Here is a 24078-nt window from a genome sequence, read left to right on the forward strand (position 1 = left end):
AATTCCCTTTTTATACAACTCATCCACAATCTTTAGCCTAAGGTTTATAGAAATTAGTTTTCTCATTTGGGTAGACTCATTTGTAGAATCAGGTAATAATTCAAGAAGGTCATCATGTATATTTATACTAGCATAATCTACCTTTCCTAACAATTTTATTCTTGGAGGCATGTTTACTTAGTAACATAGAAATACCAAAATGCTTCACTGTCTAATAGATTTAGATACTTACTTGGCTCTTCACTATCCTTCTTGAAATTCTGTGCAAATATTTGATACTGAAAATCTTTTCCAATTTAAACATGTGAAGAATAATTCTTCAACTAGCTCTCAACTCTTCGTAATCCTAAAATTCATTTGTGTAGAGAAAAATTAGCAAAGTTTTGCAATATATTTCTCATTCTAGTTCACATGGGAAGCCTTAAATTTTCATAAATGAACTATAAGGAGAAATAGGGTGCCAACACATTCTAATTTTGTAAACATACCATTGATTATGAAAAATTCGACAATCCAGGAACAAAATTGTACATGACTCACTTTCAATCGACCAAGTTTGTAGTCAATCCAATCAGATTGCTGCACTTAAGCCTCTCCTTTCATTATTGGCAACTCATTTTGGACCCACTAGTGCTTGAGGACATGAGTCACACTCTTGTTGTGTCACTATACATAAATATCAAGAAATTTTGGTATACGATATAGCGATAGCCATTGGTTCTTCTTTGATCTGATAGTAGATATTCTATATATGATTTAATGAAATTGTAGTGGGCCTTTCCATTTCCCTTTGGTTTCCATGACACATGAATTAAACATTAAGAAAGTCTCTATAGAAACATGATGATCACTGTAGATCTTAAAAAGATTTGACGGTGTTAATCAACCTAATTTTGTTTCCCAATGCAAGTCCATGCAACATTTGACATCAAATTACTTTTACATAGTAGAATAGTTATTTAATATGATAAAACCTTTTGGAATTACTTTTTAAAACTAGGTCTATTCTATATTCCTTTTTAAGAAGTTCACCATGTTGTTACTAGCAAAGAGCTTCCAAAATCCAATAGCAACATAGTGACCACCAATGTCTCTGTAAAAACCTAGTACTATGAAAACATCACATGATCTTGATATGATTCTTTATTTACTACCCTTCTAACACACCTAGTAGGCCATCATGGTGGCAAGGTTCATTGGTGACAAGTATAATCTATGGCATCGTAGAATACTTTTTGGCCCACCACGTATTCAATTTACAAGAGTTCACCATGTCGCTACTGGAAAATGGCTTGCAACTTTTGGTGAGGACATAATGACTGCTATTGATTTGGATAAGATTAATTGGTGTGGGATATCCTAATTAAAGCTATTCATAAGTTAAGTGGGTCCTAGGTTTAACAATTGCTTGGTCGCCATGTTGTATGATTAAAGAGATTACAATTTTCCATAGCGATGTAACGACCACCATAGATCTTAATAAGATCTGACTGTCCAACAACTTTTGGTAAAATAATAAAACAAGTTGAAAACCCTTTAAAAGGCACTCAGAATAATATATAATATTTTGAAATGATTTTCCAACTGCAGCTTTTAAAAAATAAAAATCATATGACCTAAAAGGGGCTCACATAGGGCACAGATCTTTCTTTAATTAGGATTTCTCCTAGGGTTAACCAAATTTGACAAAACTAAACCCTAATTTTCTCATAAAAGCTACGAATTCATAGTAGAAAATGTTCAAGAAATCATAAGGCAAAAAAATGACCACAATACCTATAACCAATCAAATAGGAGATGTAGTTAAAGGAGTGAAACATTTTTCTAAAAAATGAGGCTAATATTGATGATGTTTTCCTAAAGTTGATGTTGAACATAAAGAGAAAGAAAGCATCAAATAAGATTTTACCTCTCTATCCATGTCATTGTGTAGGATCATAATCAAAGGGGGTATCATTTCATACATATGTAAATCATTTATCTTAAGTTAGTTACAATTTACATGATAGTTATGATACAACTTACATAGAACATAACATGGACAATATGAATACATCATAATTATTGTATATTTAAAAAAAATTATTACCTCTAATTTATGTCTGCTAGTTATGCAAGATCCTCAATAAAAGGTATCACATTGTCTATAGTCCTTAGCCTATTTCCACAATGGGTGACAATCATGTAGAAAACATATATTAAAAGTAATCAACACCAACAATTAAGTATCATAACACATATTTGTAACGTGTGTATCATAAATCACCAATGTTTTTATCATTAGAATTGAACATAATGTAATAATTATATAATGACATTAGACATGAACATGAAATATATTAATCATGAAAAAATTTAACTACTTAAACAAATTTTCACTGAATATATCATTATCTCTTATATTTAATTGATCATACTTCATGTACATTTCCATTGATTATGTCATTGATCATTTTCTTCATCCATCTCATCATCATGACCATCATCATCATCACTATGACCATCATCATCATCATTATCACCACCACCACCACCATCACCATCATCATCATCACCACCCACCACTGCCAACCCCCACCCCCCCCAACCACCACCACCACCACCATCATAATCATCATCATTATCTTCTTTATCATCTTCATCATCTAGTGATTGTCATTTGTGATCATTAACTACTTTATCTTCCACTTCTTTTGCATCCTTTTCAATCACACTATACTTTTTTAGTCTTCCTCTTGGATCATGTCTAATGAAAAATTACCAACCCAATTTATGTGGAATGCCAAAGTAAAACATTTTCTCACATTGGACTGGATGAACATAGGGCTCATTTACAACTAGCTCATATGACCTTATATTAATAATTGTAAATCCATTATCATGTTCAATAACAACTTGATCAAGAACATTTTGATTCAATTGTACTAGTTGACAAAAAATAGAACTAGTTTGAAGGGATTAAATTGACACTCAATTATATCATCCAAAATCCCATAAATATATTTTTAAATTATTGAGGATGCATGTCATTTTTAGATGAAATATTACTGACCTCAAAGACTACAATTATCCCTAAATCATGAGTCCTCTTTGCATCATCTATATTTTTCATGAAAAAATTATAGCCATGGTAGTACATAGCTTTTTGGTGCTTGACCTATTATTTTTTGAATATGCCAAAATTATCCATCCATATATGAGTTGATATTAAACATATGGGTCATGATAAACAAAATTATACGTACTTATCTACCTCTTAAACCAATTGCTAGATCAATTACCATTGGTGTAATATTGGAATCTTTATTACAATGAGCTTCTTTAACCAATATAGAAACACCTTCCCATTTTAGTAAGTGACCATTTTTTTGAGATCGTTCAATCAAGACTATCATTAAATCAAGATTGTTTTCAATAAAAAAATTGAGTACATCCCACTCACACACAACTGTATAAAAATAAATACACCACTTAGAAATAACTTATATTCATGATGTATAAGAATTAATTAAGTAAAATAATATCTTATAATTATCTCTTACTTTCCTAAATCTTCTTATCCCCATCAAGTACTCCTGTTCAAATATGTTAATGGAGTTGGGGTCCCAAATGCGATATACATGGATCTATTATGTAGACTTGGGAAGATATTCTCTAATGTACACCATGGTCTCATAGAAAGTATATCCCTCAACCATAGAACCCTTAGGAAGTTCTCTTCATCAAACTAAGCCCTTCAAAAATATCAAGTACCTCTCAACCATCTATACAGAAATATCTTAACAAGGCTCCATAAAAATTTATACAATGAAGTACAGAAAATAAAAGCAATACAAAATAATTAGCATCTTTACAACAAATCTAAGAAATAACAATTCTAACCTCATGTATTTTCCAAGCTCATATATAACTTATTTGACAATCATGTTGTTAGAGTTGTGTAACAAAGATAGAGGTTAAATAAATTACAATAATAATAAAATGGTCTTTTCAATATATTATAAAATAATAAAATAAAATGTACAAGGTGTCTTACAAATGTATTGTAAATAGTAAAGAATATGACCTACTTTGATGAAGGTGTATGAATCATGTGGTTTCAACTCTGACAAAAAGTCACCTTTCCTTGATAGGAGACTACTTACGTGTGCAGTAAATCCAATGGGAAATTTGGTTTTCTTTATGGCTTCTTTTATGGTATCAGCTTGTTTTTGTGCTAATAACCAAATAAGGGAACTTGTATTAATTTGATTTCAATTTCTATTTGATTCAATGAAAAACTTCAATGGATGATTGGATTCATGAATTTCATTACAAATTTTTTACCATTTTTTATTTTTCATGCATTCTATCCAATATTTTTTTTTATAGTATCTTTGTTACATTCTTTCCAACATGCATAACATCAAAAACATGTATAATTGAAAGGTTTTCATAGTATAACAACCTACTAAATTGTCTAGAATTACTTTTTAATCTATTCGAAAGTTTCTCATCAATGCTTTGATAACCTTCATCAACATCAATTACATCATTACTAAACAAAAAATATATTCAAGTATAAATTTCATACAAAAAGCATCAAGTGGAATAACATTAGCTTGATGACACATTCTATGGTATTCCAACTTCCATAGGTGAGGTATCATTCTTTGTGGCTTTGATGTTGTCTCTTCTTTCCTATTGAAATTTTTTTTTTTGGCAATTCAACACTTATATTTATGTGCAGAATGTGGCTATGATCATCAAACGTATACTTTCCTAAAAATTTTGAATCAAAAAATTTATGTTTGGATAAAAAATTGGAAATGAAAAAATTCCCTTTGTTTGAAGACCTACAAGATTTTGTATAATTGGATGGCATGTGTTAACTTTGATATTTATAATTATCATGCACAACTTAAAAATGCAACAAAAAATGTGGTAGTTTTATTACATACCAAAAATATTCAGTAAGAATTTTACATACCACAAAAATATGTTAGTCCAATGACATCATGTATTGTTGATGCAGGAGCATCTTGCATGGGAAAATTATTGGGGAAAAACAAAAAAATTGAAAAAAAAAAAAATTGTGGATGAGAGAGAAAGTGACAAAAATTAGAGGAGAAAGAATTTTTTAAAAAAAAGTGAAAAAAGAGAAAAGAAAGGAAAAGAGGATTTCTATTTTTGAGGTGCATAGGTGGCATAATAGAAAAAATAAAAAAATAATAAATGGTTGTCATTTCATTTATCAAGGTGTGTGGGTAGAATTCTAAAAAGTTATAAATATTATAGAAAGTTGTGGATATTGTAGAAGGTTGTGGATAAGCCATGCATGGGGTGGTAAGTGCCTATTTAAGCAGGGCATATAAGCATTTCAAATCAAGCTTGGAGAAGCTCAAGGAGTAGCTTGAGAAGTGGAAGCTTGAGGAGGAGAAGCTTGGGAAGGAGAAACTTGAGTAGTGGAAGCTTGAAAAGCTTGGAAGGCTTCAAGGTGTGAAAGAGAAGGAGGAAGTGAAGAGTGAATTTTCTCGAGTTTGTGGACAGAGCGCCGAATGTGAGGCAGTTTACAACAGGATTATTATGGAGTTGTGAGTGTGTAGATAGAGCGCCGAATGTGAGGCAGTTTACACTTGGATCTTGGATAAGGTTGGAGAAGAGCTAGTGACTACAATTTAGAAACGAGGTTGCTTGGTGGCTTGCAAGCACAAGTTGAGATCTCAGAGGTTTCTACCAAAGTGTGGATCTGGACTAGCTTGGGTTTGGGTTGGATCTTGAGAGATCTTGCAAAAATGTTATTGTAATTACTATTGGATTTTCAAGTATAATAAAATTGTCTTCATATTGTTGCATTCTTGGTTATGAATTGGTAAGGGTGGTGTGGCCCTTTGTCAGTGGTATTCAAGCATACCTTCGTCAGTGGTATCAGAGCGGCCCTCATCAAGTGGTATCATAGCAGGAGTTCCTGAGTGTACAAGAAGATCGTCGAAGTGTGAGGCAGCTTTTACCAGGACCTTGGTTGGGTGAAGTTTATTAGAGTGGGAGTTCCTAATCATGTAGACAGATCGTCGAAGCTGAGGCAATTTGCACCAGGACCTTGGGAGGACATGCAGATGGATTGATGGATGCAGAGATGGAAGACTGAACTTGTTGAGGCATCATCGTAGAGAGCTTGTGGATTGCAAATCCATGGTCCTAGACTTATGATGTGGTTCCTGATTGTTCATGCAAGGTGGAAGGTTGCGATCTGACTTGCAAACAATTTGGTTGTCACAAGGAGCATGGGAAGGATTTGATGTAGAGGGTTTATGAAGATCTTGGAAGATGGCTCCAAGAGGATTGGACCCTAAGATGATTGCGAAAATCCATGATATAGTGGAGAGGAATTTTTCTAAGATGATTTCTTGGTTGGATGCTAGATTGGCTAATCAAGCTAAGAGGGTCAAAGTGGAAGAGAATGGTTTTCCTGATCAGTTTGTGGAGCCTGATGCAAAACCTATAGAGCAACTAGAGGTTGTTGCTGAAAATATTCCTAATGTTGTTGATGTTGGGACAGAGGTTGGTTTTCATGATCAGTTGGTTGAGGATGATCTAGTTGGTGTTGGTGGTAACTTGTATGTTGCAGAGCACTCGGTCGTGGATGATCCAGTTGTTGGAGGTGAGTTATGTATCACAGAGCATCTTGTTGTGAGCAATGAGGTTGCTGGTATTGAGATTTTGGCATGTGTTGATGGACATCTACATGTGGTTGTTGATGTGGGGTTTGTTGCTATGGATGTGAATTCACTAGTTGCTAATGTGGATGAGAGTTTTCTGTTGAAACATTATGTTCAGTTTGTTCCTAGGAATGAGCATGTTGATTGGACGGTTGAGATGCTAGTGTGGAGGATTTGCATGGTGGTTTTGTTGTCCCTGTTGAGGTGGAAACCTTTGGTGAAGATGAAGATAGTGGTAGATCTTTCTTTTTGGCGTCAAAGTGTGGGACACACTTTTCTATCTACCAAGGGAGTCTGATGTAGGAGCATCTTGCATGGGAAAATTATTGGGGAGAAACAAAAAAATTTTTTAAAAAAAAAAAAAAATTGTGGAGGAGAGAGAAAGTGAGAAAATTAGAGGAGAAATAATAAAAATAAAAATAAAGGGAAAAAAGAGAAAAGAAAGGAAAAGAGGATTTCTATTTTTGAGGTGCATAGGTGGCATAATAGAAAAAATAAAAAAATAATAAATGGTTGTCATTTCATTTATCGAGGTGTGTGGGTAGAATTCTAAAAAGTTATGAATATTGTAGAAAGTTGTGGATATTGTAGAAGGTTGTAGAAGTTGTAGAAGGTTGTGGAGGAATTCTAGAAGGTTGTGGATAAGCCATGCATGGGGTGGTAAGTGCCTATTTAAGCAGGGCATATAAGCATTTCAAATCAAGCTTGGAGAAGCTCAAGGAGTAGCTTGAGAAGTGGAAGCTTGAGAAGGAGAAACTTGAGTAGTGGAAGCTTGAAAAGCTTGGAAGGCTTCAAGGTGTGAAAGAGAAGGAGGAAGTGAAGAGTGAGTTTTCTTGAGTCTGTGGACAGAGCACCGAATGTGAGGCAGTTTACACTTAAATCTTGGATAAGGTTGGAGAAGAGCTAGTGACTCCAGTTTAGAAACGAGGTTGCTTGGTGGCTTGCGAGCACAAGTTGACATCTCGGAGGTTTCTACCAGAGTGTGGATCTGGACTACCTTGGGTTTGGGTTGGATCTTGAGAGATCTTGCAAAAATGTTATTGTAATTGATATTGGATTTTCCAGTATAATAAAATTGTCTTCATATTTTTGCATTCTTGGTTATGAGTTGGTAAGGGTGGTGTGGCCCTTTGTCAGTGGTATTCGAGCGTACCTTCGTCAGTGGTATCAGAGCGGCCCTCCATCAATTGTCCATAGAGGCATTGCAAGAAATTGATATTGTCTGTGTCCTATTGATCTAGAGATATCATTCCATTACTCCAAAAAAATAGCAATAATGAGCTTAATATATATATTCAAATCTTTCACTTGGTACTTACCTAGTTGAATGGTCATAAACAAAAAATTATTACTTTGGTAATTTTGATGTGGTGTTAACAAATTAATTTAGATTAGTATTAAATGGAAAAATACTTGGTATAATCATTTCTAACATTATGTGATCCCTCTTGATGAATATCTGGAAGGAGGAATTTTATTGTTAATAACCGAAATAGGCTAGACCATGCAAATAGATCTCATCTCTTCAAGGGTCTGTTTGGTAATGGGAATAGGAATATCTATTATAGATTTGTTATTCTAGGAAAAGAAAATTTTAATATGTATTCCTCTTCTATGTTTGGTTCTCCTAGGATTTGATTGAGAATATGCTTATTGTATTTTTGGTTGTGCAAAACTAGAATTGGGATAAGATTTATTATTTTTTTAAGTTTCAATATAATATTTTTTCTCTGTGGTTTTGGGATTTTTTCTTCAATGGTTTGGTGCTTTAGCACTGGGTAAGAACTTCTTTAGTAAATGATTTTGAAGAAATCATATCCATTCCTCATATGCATGCCTTGAATATCATATGTTTTGAATAATCTTATAGTGTTGCTTTAGCTATTATGCATGTGGGGTCATGATATTTGTGATAGTGAATGGTTTAGATGATAAAAAATAAAAGAGGAAAAATAATAGTATTAAGATGATTTCACATGGCAAAGATAAGGAAAATTTTTGCAATCTCCAATAGTAGGGTTGTTGTTACATTTCATTTTATTAATAAAGGGTTTTTTATTTTTGTCATGGTTGCATTTCTAGGACTTGTTTTTGTAGAGAAACCATGGAAGTCTGCAAGCAATCTTCTAAAATAGAGGACATTTTCCATAGAGGTTTGTAGCGATTGGAAAATATACTTGCATGAGATTATTAAATATATTCTTTAAACAATAAATTCACTATAACTCTAAGCCATACACCCAAAACATTAATGAGGCTTTTTGTACCCAAGATGATAGAGAACCCTGAAAAAAAAAATTATCCCCACAAAAAAATAGGAAAACCCTATAGTGAAATAGGAGAATGAAACAAATAAATATTCCATAGTTTATACCTGATAGCCATGGAAGGATGCCAAAAAAAAAAATTCACATGATAACAAACAACCAAACAACCAAACATAGTGGCCAATATTTTGAGAGCCAATGTTCAGTGAAATCCGACTGCACAAAATTTATGGACTTAAAATCTTATGATACCTAATAAAGTAAATATGGAATAGGAATAGGTATTCCAATTCCACCTATTTAGGTGGAATTGGAGAAGCTCATTTTTGGGGTAAAATTGGAATACATATTCCAATTGTATTCCAATTCACAATTCTTAGTTGGTGCACCAAAACAAAGAATAATTCTTTTAAAGAATAAACAAGTGCCCAACAATTTTCCCTTTCCAAATGGGTTCCAAATGAATTGACACTATTTTCTCGCAATAAAAGCTTCACATAATGAGATTCTTCTTCAAAGAGTGACCATGTATCCCCTATGTTCATAAATATAGAACCATATATGGTAATTCACATAATGTAATCCTAACTTTCATTGCATGCATGGTATTTCATATATTGTGCCAAGGTAGTGTACCTGAATAATTGTTGTAGAGGTGGAATAATGAGAATGTACCAAAGAACCTTGAAAGGAACATTTTTTGTTATTTGATTTTATCAATATCTACTAATGTGATAATCAAGGCATTCTTTTGTAAATTCATGTTGTTTCTAATATGTAATATAATCATTGCAACATGCATGTATTATTTGATACTCCATTCCAATATCTTTCGTAATGCCTAATAGTTCTTAGTAAGAGTGAGCGAGAATGCTTGATGGTAGTAAGAAACACTCACCTATCAACCTAAGGAAACAAATATTAATGGCATCCTAACATAGCAATGAAAACGATCACAAGATACCATAGAATGCTATGTTGTATATGTTGCAATATATATGAGAAACAAGATACTGAGAGGGGAGTGAATCAGGATCTTAAGCATTTGACTTCTAAATTAATTTCATTAAATCATTACCTAATTGATCATTAAAATTGTACTGTTCAAACATAAATAATTTCATCACATCCATAACAATTCAACACATGACACAATGATTTCATTACTCAGAAACACTTCAAGATGAAGGTAAAATAGGGGTGGGATAAATACCACAAATCTTTATTGTTGCACGAATAAAATTAACCTATTAAGGTTTCAATGTTTGACCAAAAGATATGATCTACTTGGTGAAAGGTCTATCCTATTAGGCACTTAAAATACTATTAGGTCTTTCCTTGTTAGAGGGATTGACACTTACAATATAGTAAGGACTTTTTTAGGAGATTTGCATATGCCTATTATGACCACTTTGTAAAGATATTTGCCTTGTCTAAATGAAAAAATAATTGATTCAGTATTTGACACTTGGTATTCTCTACAAGTTGATCTTGGGACTCTTGTTCCCTTTATCTTTGATTTGATTCTCCTAATCTCATAAATTTGTTCAGTCCTTCACTGCTCTATTTTCTCTCTCTACTACATCTATCTCTTTAAGTCCTTCACATGTGTGTATCATTTTCATATTTCATCCTCTTCTTCTTCTCTCTCTATCTATATGATTCTAGGGTTAGAATCCTTTTTAAATATACTTCATGTGAAGCTTCTAGATCTCGATCAATAGTTTAAACTTCTTAATCATTTGCCATTTATCTCCTTTTTTCTGATTGGTTGAATTGTTTGCCTAGCAATCATCACCTTCTGCTAATGATGTTTAATCATAATCTAATCTGGCTCTATAGTTATTAAATCTCATAGAAATTTTAGACAAAATGATTCACACATGATTTTATGTCATTACAAATGCACATATAAAATTTGCATTGCTCAACAACTGAGTGCTCTAACACTCAATCATGCACATTGTTGCTTAGCTTCTATAAGTCTATGTTCTTGGTGCTTGTTAACTTCTCAATATGCTCAATAATTATTATATTGCTCAACTCATACTATATTCCTTAGCTTACATATCTTCTTGGTCTCTACTAAATGCTCAAAAATCATTTTTTGCTTGGTGTTATTGACATTCCAGTCATGTTTGTTATTAGTGACATACACTTATTTAGATTGTGAGTTCATACCAAGCTTATTGTATAATTAATAGTGTTAACCAAGCATTTTAGTTGTTACTAAGTTCTAAAATTGCTACTGAGTCCTTTGAACAAATTCTAGTGTATGTTGATCAATTACAACTATTGTGAATATCAACAGTGTAAACCAAGCATCTTAGTGTATGTCAAGTTTACCAATGCAAACCAAGTTGTGTAGTGGTTACCAAGTTCATAGTTGATGTGATGCGAGTCTTTTTTTGACTGAGCTACTCAGTGGTAACCAAGTGAGTGAATCTATACCAAGCTCAAGGTGTTAGTGTTTACTGATCTATGCAGCGCTAACAAAGTGATTTAGTTTTGATGAGTTTCACCATATTTGTTGAGTCACCAATGTAGACTGAGTTCAAGACTACTTGGAAGTCATTAGTGTGGACCAAGCTTCTATGTATACTAAGTGTATGATGATGCCAAGTAGTGATAGTGGATGTCAAGTATTAAAACCTCACTAAGTCAATTTTCAAAGTCTGAGTTTCTACACTTTGGCTAACATTGTAATATTTTGTGTAAACTTGAATTGTGGCTGACTTTTTAATTATGCAATTGGATTGATATTTATGTAATGTATTGTATCACATCCAATGTATGTATGAAGAAAAAGGAGGAAGTAATGTAAGCATTATAAAAGAGAATAAGTGTGAATTATAGAGGCTATAGTAGTATAAGGTGTAGAAAAGATTCATTTATCATAGCAAGGTGATTTGTACACTCAAGGGAATCTCATTCAACAAACCAAGTTGCAGATTAGAGATCAACTACTACTTCATCCTAACATGTGGATTAGTAAAATTCTTTAAGAAGGTAGACCTAATAGTCTTATTTAAATATCCTTACCAAATGCATACTTTATTGTATGTTTGCAAATCCTTTCACAAGGTGGACCTAGCAATCCTTATTACTCCTAATAGGGAAGATCATTAAAGTAATCAATTTAAGCCTTAACATGCCAAATTTATACTATAGTACTAAGGCTTGTGGGTATGATCCCCACGATAGTTTCACTTTCTATTTGGAGGGTTTTTGCTTCACCAAATATTTCTATCAAAGTGTTATGTATACTTTCATTTTTCTAAGTTTCTTGTGCATGAAGTTAGATCAAAATTCATATAAGGGATTAAATACTAATTGGGTTGAAAGTTTTAGAAGTTACTAATTCACCCCTCCCTCTTAGCAACCAAGCTTGTTAAAATATTTCCAAAATTTGGTATTAGAACTTTTTGGTTCTTAGAGAAAAGCTTAATAGCTTGAGCAAAGATCAAAGGCCATGGAGATATTCAAACTTGACAAAGCTATTCAAAATGAGAAGTTATATTGGAAAATGGCTATTGCTCAACTCAAGAAAGAAAAGGAGAAACTCTTTCAATCTTCAAAAAGAAGAAAAGATATTGCAACTCAAAAGAATGATCATCTCTACATTGAAGAAATAATCCAAGACCTTCATTCAAGCAATCTAGATGAAGCCAATGAAATAATTCAAGCAATCCAGATCAAGGAACTCCTAGAAAAGAATGGTTCATCATAAGAAGAGGTAAGAAAAATAAGAAGAGAGTAAGAAATTTAGTCAATAAGATTATGTGAAGTTATGGAAGAGGAAAAAAAGATAAGAGAAGAGATAGAAGGAAAGAAGAATGAAATACAACACCTAACCCTTTAGCAAGTGGGCTTCATTGATTAGCTCACCAATACAAATGAAGAAATCATGAACCTAAGATCAGAGAATGAAATATTGCAAAATGGTCTAAACTCTAGAAGGAAAACCAATGAAAGAATGATGAAATCCCAAGCAGACATGAATCAGTTAAATGAGAAAAATCTCAATAGATAAAAATGAAAAGTAGGAATTGGATATATAGAATAAGGAGAATCATCCAAGTAAGGAGCTCAAAAGAATCAAAGACCTACTTCCAATCATTGTGGTAAGATAGGTCATACTTCAAAGAAATGTTGGAGCAATGGGAAAGAAAAATTCAATGGAAAATGTTACAACTATAACCAACATTTTCACAGAACAAATGAATGCAAAGAGAAACCAAGATTTGAAGGAAAATGTCATAAATGTAAGAAGCATGGGCACAAATCATTAGAATGTGAAATCAATATATTAAATCCAATAGAATAAATTGTGAAAGCTATATTTGGTTGGGACTGCAAGACCTAGTGTAGATGTCATTACTATGGAGAATTTGGACACATTGGAATGAATTTTGTAAAGCATCATTTGAGGAAAAGAGGTATTACTAAAAGATGTTTCAATTCTACTGAACTTGGTCATCTTGCCAAGAACTACATGAATACTAAAAGAATTAAAGATGAAAAGAAGGCAAAGGTTGATAGCATTATAAAATAGATGAGATAGCAATGGGGTCCAAAGTCTACCAAAAATCCAAGTCCAAGAAATAATGAAAAAGTCATCAAGAATTGGGTGACTCCACAATTTCTACTTGAACTCTTAAAGAAGTACTAGAATTGTGATACTAAATGGGACATCAAATATCAATTCTTGTCAGAAAGATGAAAGATCCAAACTAGCATTCAAGATGCAAAGGTGTCACTGAGTAATAAATAAAAATTATGACCAAGTAAGCTCAGGTTATTGTCTTACTAAGCAAGGATGAGATACATACTCTACCAAGCAAGGTCAGAAGTAATCGAGATGTGTATAGGTACCGAGTCACAAAGACTTCACCAAGTGTTCAATAAAATGAATTGAATGATAGCTTGGAAATTTGATCTAACATTTGTACCAAGAATTTATGGTGAAATTTTGATAAAAGGAATGAAATTGAAGTCATTTTTACCATGAAATTTTCAAGAGCTATTGTGTACTGCTATCTTTAAGGGCATTCAAGCAATTTGAGCAAACTATTGACAAAACCCTTGAATTCTCTCAAACCCTACCAGGTAAAGATGGCATCCAAAAATAGAAAGGTAAAGCAAGGTTTAGATATGTTAGTTCATGGTGTGGAATGGAAGGCACCAAACTTCAAGCTCACTCCTACAATCACTGAAACCCTAGACCAAAGTGGAGCATAGTCTCAAATCTCTTCAAAGATACTATTAATTAATGACATATATTCTCATTTCAAATATGTGATTCAAGAAATTGGTACACTAGAAATAGATGAAACCATAGAGAGGTTATGTGTGAATGGCATTTTGAAACTCGAACATCAACATCTTGAGGCTAAATGATTAACCCATATTCTTCACATGCCCCATGAATTCTATGTGAAATGGATTAGATTTATTTTTAGTCAAATACATAATGGATAGCTATGGTTGGAGCAACTAATTTTGATCATGAAGAAGATGATTCATAGAATCACTAGTCTCCCCATGCTAGCAAAAGCTAAGATGACCAAAACCCTAGGTCTAGTTGAATTGGAAAAGAAGACCCTAGCAAAGTGGGATGGAAGAGGCATGAAAATAAGTAGTGTAGCTAATATGGAATTAAAGTTTTTCATCCATATCATTGCATGAAAAATATATAGTTCAAGTAGGTTGAACAATGTGTCATGAGAAGTAGTTGACCTAGCATACAAAGTCATAAAAAAAAACCTTTCTCTTGACCTTCCTGAGCTATAGTTGAAACAATTCATAAAGAACATGGAGAGCATCAGAACATCTGAGAACAATCCATGTAAGTTTGGCTCTTTTTGACATACTTATTCTTTTATGTTAAGAAATTTTTTCCCTCAAAAGGCATTATTGTATGGAGAAAAGATGTCCCTATACTTTATGAAATTAATGAGTACATTACTTAGGGGTGCAAGCACAAACCTGTGTCACCATTTGTGATATTTGGAAGGGTTATGGCCGAAACAGTTTTGGCCATAATGGTTACGGCTGAACACATTCTAGACGTAATGGTTACAACTGAACACATTTTGGTCGTACATACATGGTAGGTTTCCTTGTCAACATGGCATGCAAGGTCATGGTTGAAATGCTTCTAGTTGAAAGGGTTTCGACTGTAACCCCCATGTATCAAATGACTCAAAATATCATAAAAAATAGCCAAAAATTGGTTGATGACAATTTTATAAGCCTGGGGGTTTTGGCTATAATTCTTCCAGCTAAAATAGTTACGGCCAAAACTATTTCAGCTAGAACTAGCTATGTGGCATCCTAGGTGGTAGCCACACAAGCAAAAATAAGAACTTCTACAAACTTCTCACTTTGAAAGAGAATTTAACTTACTAAATTGAAGTTTTCTTAAAAACTAAAAATATAGTTTTGTAGGCCTTGGAGTCAAGATTATGATCATATTATTTTTTTTTAAATTTTGATTATGTATAATATGTTATAATTGGAAAATATTACAAATAGGTATTTTAAGATTCAGGAAGATGTCTATTCAAAAATAAGAAAAAAATAGTAAATCATGTTTAAAATTTATTATTATTTAATTTTGCACTAGAGGAGAGAGTCTTCTTCAAGAATATGTAATTTAAAAAAATATATATGTAGATTTGATGGAAAAAATTTGATGGGAGAAAGAAACTGTCAATTTTTGATAACTTTGACTTTGACCAATTATAACTTGAAAAATATTAGCCGAGTTTCATTTTTTCTTTTTTGGTGCACTGGGTATACATGTCAACTTTAACTTATTCCAAAATTAGAAAAAAATATGAACATTTGCATATATTAGTTTGATGGGAAAAAAAACTCTATATTTTCAGCATTTAAAAAAAAATTTAAAAATAGACTTTAAAAAAAAAAAAAATAGATAAAATTTTCATTCAATTCTTTTAAAAAAATTATAAATATAAACTTCATCTAATTTTACTCATTTCATTAGTTTACATCATCTTCAAATTCTAAGCACAGATGCAACTTTTATGTCATTAAAGTTGAAGACTTTAAATTCTAATATCACTTTTCCTTCATAAAAGGTGACACGGGTTTGTGCTTTTACCCTTAGATGGGTGAAAATTATAATAGTATTATGGATAATTATTTTGATGCATTCAAGGAAAAAATGAATAATAGATTCAGAATCCCCAAGAAATTAGTTGAGGATTACAAGGATGATATATGCTTTATGGTAGATAGTGATAAAGTATACATTTAGGCAGTTAGGCCTAGAATTGCATGGGAGAAACCTCTTGGATATGAGGTTAATATTGATGAATCAAGAGATATTGTTGAGGCACTAATTAATAGACCAGTTGATCCTAAAGTATCCTATTTTGGTACATATGATGAAGCCAAGGCTAGGATAGAACTACAAATAAAACTACCTCAGGTGGTAAATAAAGGCAAGAAGAGAATTTCCAAATTGAAAACAAGTTCAACTCTTTTGTTAATTGAGGGAAAAGGTAAGGATGAAGAAGTAGAGGATGAGGAAAAATTAGAAGAGGAAGAGCCACTAAAGAAAAAGGTCAAGGTAATCATTACCAAACCTACTAAGCTGTCCACTATAGTGTTTACTAGGAGATCCTCCAAGAAGAAATTAGACAAGAACAGAGAAGACATAATATTCAGGAAACCTCCACCCACCTTCCAAGATAGATTGAAGGATTTAAAATTAGGGTCCACCATAACTAACTTTAAGGAATTGAATTATGAGACCAAGACTAAAGTAGAAAAGAAGTAGATTGAAGATCTAGTGATGGATAAAATGGGTAAGTCGAAATACTCACCTTACCAATTTACACTTTAGATTCCCAGTGTTTTGATGGATAAGATTAAGACAGGATAGGAATTTGCAAAGAAAAATGCTAAAGATATATATGAGCAAACCATAAGGTAGCTTATGCCAAGTCTAACTAACAAGGAAATGAAGGAAAGCTAACTTTGAGATTCAATACTTTCCTTGTATTGATGAAAGACATAACAAATACATGGAAGAATACAAATCTTCTTCATAAATTGGGAGACTTTCTAGTCACAATAAGTGACAAAGATAATGATGATGATAAAGAAGAAAAAGATGAAGAGGAAAATGATGAAGATATATCACATTTTGATAACACTAATGAAGAAGAGGAAGTAGAGCAATAGGCTACTGAGGATGAAACTTAGGATATAGAGGAAATTGACCCAGTTAAGATTACTATAATGGTTATAGCTTCACTTCCTCATTCTTCAAGAAAGGTATTGATAATATCAAGCATAGAGACACCCTCTATAGTATTGACTATGCCCAACACTCGAAGCACAAAAAATCAATCAATATTTGCACCAATATAGCTCTTGACATCATTGATAGAAGTACCAAGTACTTCATCTACCAAGTTGTAGACTCTTCCCTCTTCAACTATGATTAAGACATCAATTTTGAACACAACATTTTTGGATACATCAATTTTGGCTTTAATAGGTACTCCTAATAGTATTTATACAATAAGTACAATATCAATCTTTTTAGCAAGCCCCACTATTGATTCATTCCAAGTTTACAAGCAATAAGTGCAAGGAAAGTTGAGACCAAGCCTCAAATGAGCACAAATTTTTTGAGAAAAGGTAAAGAAAAGGAGAAGGATGTTGATCTTGATGAGGAAATTATGATTCCAAATTGGGATATTTGAAAAAATTACTCCTGATCAAATGTAAACCTGTAGAGAATTACTCCAAAAGAAAGCCAAATAACAAAGGTTGATAGAGGAAATATATAAAGAATTCAAAATCATTGAGGATGCCAAGAATATTTTGGCAGAGGCTATAGGAATAGAGATTGATTCTTCTCAGCCAATTTTGTTTCAGTTGGTAGAATAATGAGGATCTAGATGGACAAGATAAATTACTACAAAAAGTAGAAAAAAAGTTTGAAAAGAAATTGCTAGAGCACATTTCTCAATAAATTGTCATTTATCAGGTAGAATCATCTACTATTTTGGGCTCTCTAGAAATATTTTATACAAATGTAAATATAATTTTTGGTAAGCTATGTGATATTCCAAGATTTACTAGACAAATAAGTGACATATTGTCCAATATTGACGAAGATCTCAAAACACATGCTCGGTAATTGTAGCTTGATCCAAGTTCAAGCTCTGGACATTTCAAGAAGATTATATTTTTGACAGATATGTAGGCTAAATTTCTTAAAGAAGAAGCAAGAATAAGGTCTACATTGGTAGATTTCTAGAATATGGTACTCCCCAACATGGATGCACTGCATAAGCATATTGCTTATTCAAAAAAATTCATCCATGATAATAATTAATCTACTGTAGACTATATGATTGGACTTTCAATAGAATTGCAGGTTGCATTGCACACAAGCAGAGTCTTGCAAGAGAACTAGGACAAGACTTTGGCAATCATATTGAAGGTACATTCAAATTTCTTATCTCATTTTGGTATTACTATGCAAATACATATAGCATAATTCTTTCGCATTAATGTCAAAAAGGGGGAGAAGATATTGGAAAAGATATTGGAGAAAGTGTAAGAAGAAAAAAAGACAAAAAGATATAAGATGTACAGAGATAGGGGGAGAAAATTTAAAGAAAGTGTAAAGAAACATTGTATGTATAATATGTTGTATAGCATTACCATATACAAAAATGTATCCTTTACAAAAACAATTTTGAAAAATTTCAAAAGTTGTATACTCTACTGAGTTGGAGATATAAGGTGATGGATAATTTAGTTGTGACTGATAAGTGTTTTCTCACTAATGCAAAAGGGGGAGATTTTTGAAATTTGAGTCATTTTTGTTATTAGTGCCATACACTTATTTATATTGTGAGTTCATACCAAGATTATTGTATAGTTAATATGGTCAACCAAGAATTTTAGTTGTTATTAAGTTCTACAGTTGCTATTGTGTCCTTTGGAAAAATTCTAGTGTATGCCAAGTAGTTACAACTATTGTGAAGATCAATAGTGTAAACCAAGCATCTTAGTATATACTGAGTTTACCAGTGTAAACCAAGTTGTGTAGTGGTTACTAAGTTCATAGTTGATGTGATGCAAGTCTAGTGTTAACTAAGCTACTTCTTCATCCTAATAGGTGGATCAATCAAATCCTTTAACAAGGTAGACCTAATAGTCTTATGTAAATCTTCTTACTAAGTGCATACTGTATTATATGTTTGTAAATCCTTTCACAAGGTGGAACTAGCAGTAATTTTTTGATCCTAGACAAATCATCATAAGTGATCAATGTAAGCCTTAACAAGCCAACTTTATATTGCATTACAAAAGCTTGTGTGTATGATCCCCACCCTAGTTTTACTTTCTATTTGGAAGGTTTATGGGTCACCAAATCTTTGTGTCAAAGTGTTATGTATGCTTTCATGTTTTCTAATTTTATCATGCATGAAGTTAGATTAGAATTCATATAAAGGATTAAATGCTAATTGGGTTGAAAGTTTTAGAAGTTACTGATTCACTCCTTCCCTCTTAGTAACCTAGCTTTTTCTAATAGGTATAAGTGTTACTTTCTCACCCTTTACTAGAGAACTTAGTCAAAGTGATGACCTTTTAATATTGCATACAAAATTACTTACAAATGACTAACTATTTGGTCACTAATTGGAAACATAGGTTTGGAGATTAACAATCTCCTCCATTGATATTAGTGGAAAAAATACCTTGTCATAAAATCATTTCTTAGAAAAATGTATTCTTTTGTGAGACCAAAATGTGATTATTTGACTAATACCCTCTTCTTTATAGTTCTAACTCTAATGCTTACTTGTATCTCTAAACTTAACTTCCACTTACTTGTTATGTATTTATTCTCATCAATAATTTCCCATTTTTCACTGATGGCAGCAGGTGTTGTCGGGATGGGTTAAAACTTCTCAAAAAGAATTTGATGACTTGCACCAATGTTGGCATAGCTTGTGTTCCATCTTCCTTGTACCTTTTCAATAATTTGAATATGGATTTCTATATCAGAAACTAGGTCAATGAATCATGCAATATGAAAAAAAGTTGTCTTTCTTCAAAATTTACATGGCAACAAAAATAACCTTCTAAATTATATCTATGTATCAAAATAATTGAAGTTGAATTAATGCAAACTTAGTCCAAATTTCTAAATCTTTAGCTATGTGAGGGCTCACCCCAACCCATCCTAGCATTGAGGATGCATTATTATTTTGATTCTCATGACTCGATATGTCAGAACATTATATTTATGCACTGAACATTATTATGCTATTTATGATATATGATGCTTTTCTTTTAGATATTTGATTTTTTCATTTAATGCTTTATGAACATGTATGATGATAAAGTAAATGAATGCAAAACTAACACTTTGGATTATGCAATTTTAACAGTAAAAAATATGAGTAGTATTAGATAAACAATTGATTATTAGAAAAATGGATGTTTTAATTTGTATATATATTTTTTATGATATGTAAATTTCATAATGCATGTGATTTCTTGAACCTACTGATGGGTGCAATGAGTGTGTAGGAATTTTAGCCGAGGAAATCTAATGGAAAGCCAAAGCTGAACCCTTTGTCTATTTTGTGTTATCTTTGCATTGTCTATCTTTAAAAGGTTGTTATTTGATTTTGTTATTCTCCTAACTTTTAATTTTTCTTACTATGTATTTAAGGCTTAAAAAAACATCAAATTTAAGTGCCCTAGGGGTAAGGGTAAGGGTGGGGAGTACTTTCCAGCCCCTTAGCCTCTTAGTTTGACTTTTAGGGTCACTCAAAAGCCCTATTTATGATAGATTGCAAAAATTGATTGTCATCTACTTGAGTTTTACTCAAAACTCCATCTTGAGTTACTTGAAGTCTAGTTGAGTTAGGGATCATACTTAGAGGCATTTTGGAGTAGTTTTGGGGTTGTTACCCAATCTCTAGTTTTAGGGAAAGTTTGAAGATTGAAGGGAAAAAAGGGAAAAGCTCTTCTCAACTTACCATTTTGCCATAACATTTTGTGAAGGTAGGAGTTCTTCACTCTCTTTGATTTTTTTCTTCATGATTTTCATGCTTGAATCTTGCATAAGGTGATTTGGAGGGATTTTAACTTGTTCTTGATGCATTCTTATGTTTTTCTTGAGGTTTTGTTTTTGAAAGGATTTCATGGGGGTTGTTTTGGCATTACTCACCCTTGGGTATGGAAGAAGTTGCCATGTACGGGGGTAGGGCCTTAGTTGGACCTTAATGGTGAAGAGTCTCCTTTCATGGTGACAGGAGGGAAAGATGGTAGGGTGTATGGGGCCCTACTTGTCATCACATACCTTGGTTGATATTGTAAATTCTTGAGTATGGAAAGGAATCGAAATCCTTGTGGAAATAGCCCTGAAAGGGCCTTATAAAAGAATGGAAATTCTTGAACTTTTAGCCTTGAAAGGGCTATGCTTTGGTATGGTGATTGATGTCTCCCAGTGGTAAAATCCACCTCCTCCCTAGTTAGGTCCTATGTTTGGATCTATTGTGCAAAACCAAGTTTGGGTGTATGCCTGAATTGCTTGATGTTGTGATGTTTTTCCTTGGGTCAGCTCTTGTCTTCTCCTTGTATTTCCTTGAAGTTTTGAAGGTATTTAAAGAAAGCACTTGTGAAAGATTTTGAAGAGAAATCATTGAATTGTAATATTATGTAAAAATTTTATTGAATTTATGTAAAACGTATTAGCAAAGACATCGAGTTTTCTGACCAATTCTTTTCAGATGGAGCCTTGAACCAGGATGAATAATATAGAAAGAAAAAGATTAAGAAAACTTCCTTGTACTACTCTCATGTGATTTCAAATTTTTCATATGTTGTGAGAAAATAGATTGATAGATAATGTCCTTAAATTATGAATTTTCAAAGTTTCAATTATGTTAATGAAGAGTAAGTTGATATGATGAAGCTTCCAATTTGATGTATAAGTAATAAGATGAAATAAAAATCCTACATTGTGTACTCAAAATTATCTCTCCTTGTTAAGTCTCATCATGAACAAAATAAATTTGATTAAGAGATTATGTACTTCCTTGAATTAAAAAAAAAGGGATCATACACCTTAATGTATAATGATTAATAAAACATAAATTATAGGAGAGAGTGAGAAAATATAAACTTTTACACATCCTTGTTAGTATGCTTGTTCATTGAAAATAAATGTTTTAAATAGGTTAGTATTCATTCCTAGTATAACAAAAGAGTATAAAACATGCCAACACTTGGTCAAATTGGCTTTCAAAAAAATGTGCATCTAAAGGTCTAAAAACCCTCTCTGGAAAATGTATGGGAAAATTTTTATCCCCCCCCGGCAAAGTCGCAGAGAATATTCTCTGAATTATTCTTTTTGTTGCAACTAAAAATCATTATTAAGTCTTTTAAAAAGACTATAAATCAAATGAATTTGAAATTCAAATATTTAAGTGGATATCTTGTTGACATGTCTCACCCATAAAAATTTTGGCATTAAATTCCATGTTTCTTGGGAATGGGTTGGGTACTGAGGTCATTATATCTATGCATTTAATTTATCAAAAATTAAATAAAAATTCAACCATTTCATCCCCCCCCCCACCATTCTCTTACCCTTATTTCTTCCACCCTATTCAAAGCTAGGCGTGGACAAATTTCCAACCACCTACTGTGATGGTAGCGATGTCATGTCGTAGGGGGGGGAGAGTAAAGAAAGTTTTTTTTTTTTTTTTTTTAAGTATATTAAATGGATTTCTTACCAAACCTAACCCCCATACCTCTTTTCCCAAAATTCCCTCTTCCTTAGGCACTTGGGCTCTGTGTGTCCCTCTCTAATGCAAGGTGGGAACAAAGTCTGTAGTGCGTAGACTAGGGCAACACACTGCCTTGGGAAGTGGCCCACGTATGGGACTACCCAGTTGTCCCATGTAGAGGGGGGAGAAAGGTAGATCTTAGGCCTTAGGATATTGGGGGGGTGAGGGGGGGTGGTAATATTAATATTGTTATTTTTTTGTTTGGTGTAAGCATAGTTGTTAGTATAGGTTAGTATGTTGACTAGGTTAGTATAGGATATGTATGTTTTTATTAGATAAATTTATTGTTAGTTTTAATAAGTTTAGCATTAATTTAATTACTTAGATTAATAGTTAATTTTGTTCAATTAGAAATTAGTATAATATTCATTTGTGATAGTATAATATAGAATAATAACTTAGTGGTTAGATTGTAAATTAGTTCCAAGTTAAAAGTTCTAATTTGAAATTTGTATATTGTAATTAAAGTAATTTTAGTGTTTTACTAATTAGTATAAACTCAAGTTGTAATGAGCATGTGTTAGCTAGTTAATGTTCTAAGTAGTTTTGTTTTTAATTAAGATAGTTTAAGTTATCTAGTTCTAATATAATTTTAAATAAAGATTAGATTTACTTATAGATTTATTTGAATTAGTTCTAAGCATCAATTCTAAGTGTAAATGATAGAATAATAAAATTGGATTGCTATAAGGATGTTAGAGAAAATTTTAAGTTTAAATGTATGTAGTATAATTGATGATAATGTTTACCTCTATTGTATGTGTATATCCAAGGTGAATTAGATTTTTGGATTAAAGTTTTTATACTTAGTTAGCATAAGTTGAATAGTTAAATTTAGTTGATCTTTTAGTGTTCAAATTGATTAAATATTGGATAGTAATTAGAAAGTTAGTTTCCATTATTAGTATAATATGTTGTTTAAGTAATGTTGGTTGATTCAATTCATTAAAAGAAGTAATTTAGTATTATTGTGCTAGTAATTAGTAATTATTAAGTTAAATCTCAGTTGTATTAAAGCTAATTGTAGAGATTAGTTACTTAGTTTAGCTTTAGTTATAAATAATAATTAGTTTTGATTTGATTAGTAAAATGTAGTTAGTGATATCCTTTTTGCAAATCAATACATGTTACACTCTTAATTAATGTTTAGTAAATTTTTTGGTTAAATGTAAATGTAGTTTAGATGTTAAGAAAGTTAATCATTATGTTCGTAAGCATAATGGGTTACGTTAGACTACTAGGATAATG

Source organism: Cupressus sempervirens, chromosome 7 (assembly GCF_028749045.1).
Source record: "Cupressus sempervirens isolate cs-2001-9-10 chromosome 7, ASM2874904v1, whole genome shotgun sequence".
In the NCBI taxonomy this organism is placed as follows: Eukaryota; Viridiplantae; Streptophyta; class Pinopsida; order Cupressales; family Cupressaceae; genus Cupressus; species Cupressus sempervirens.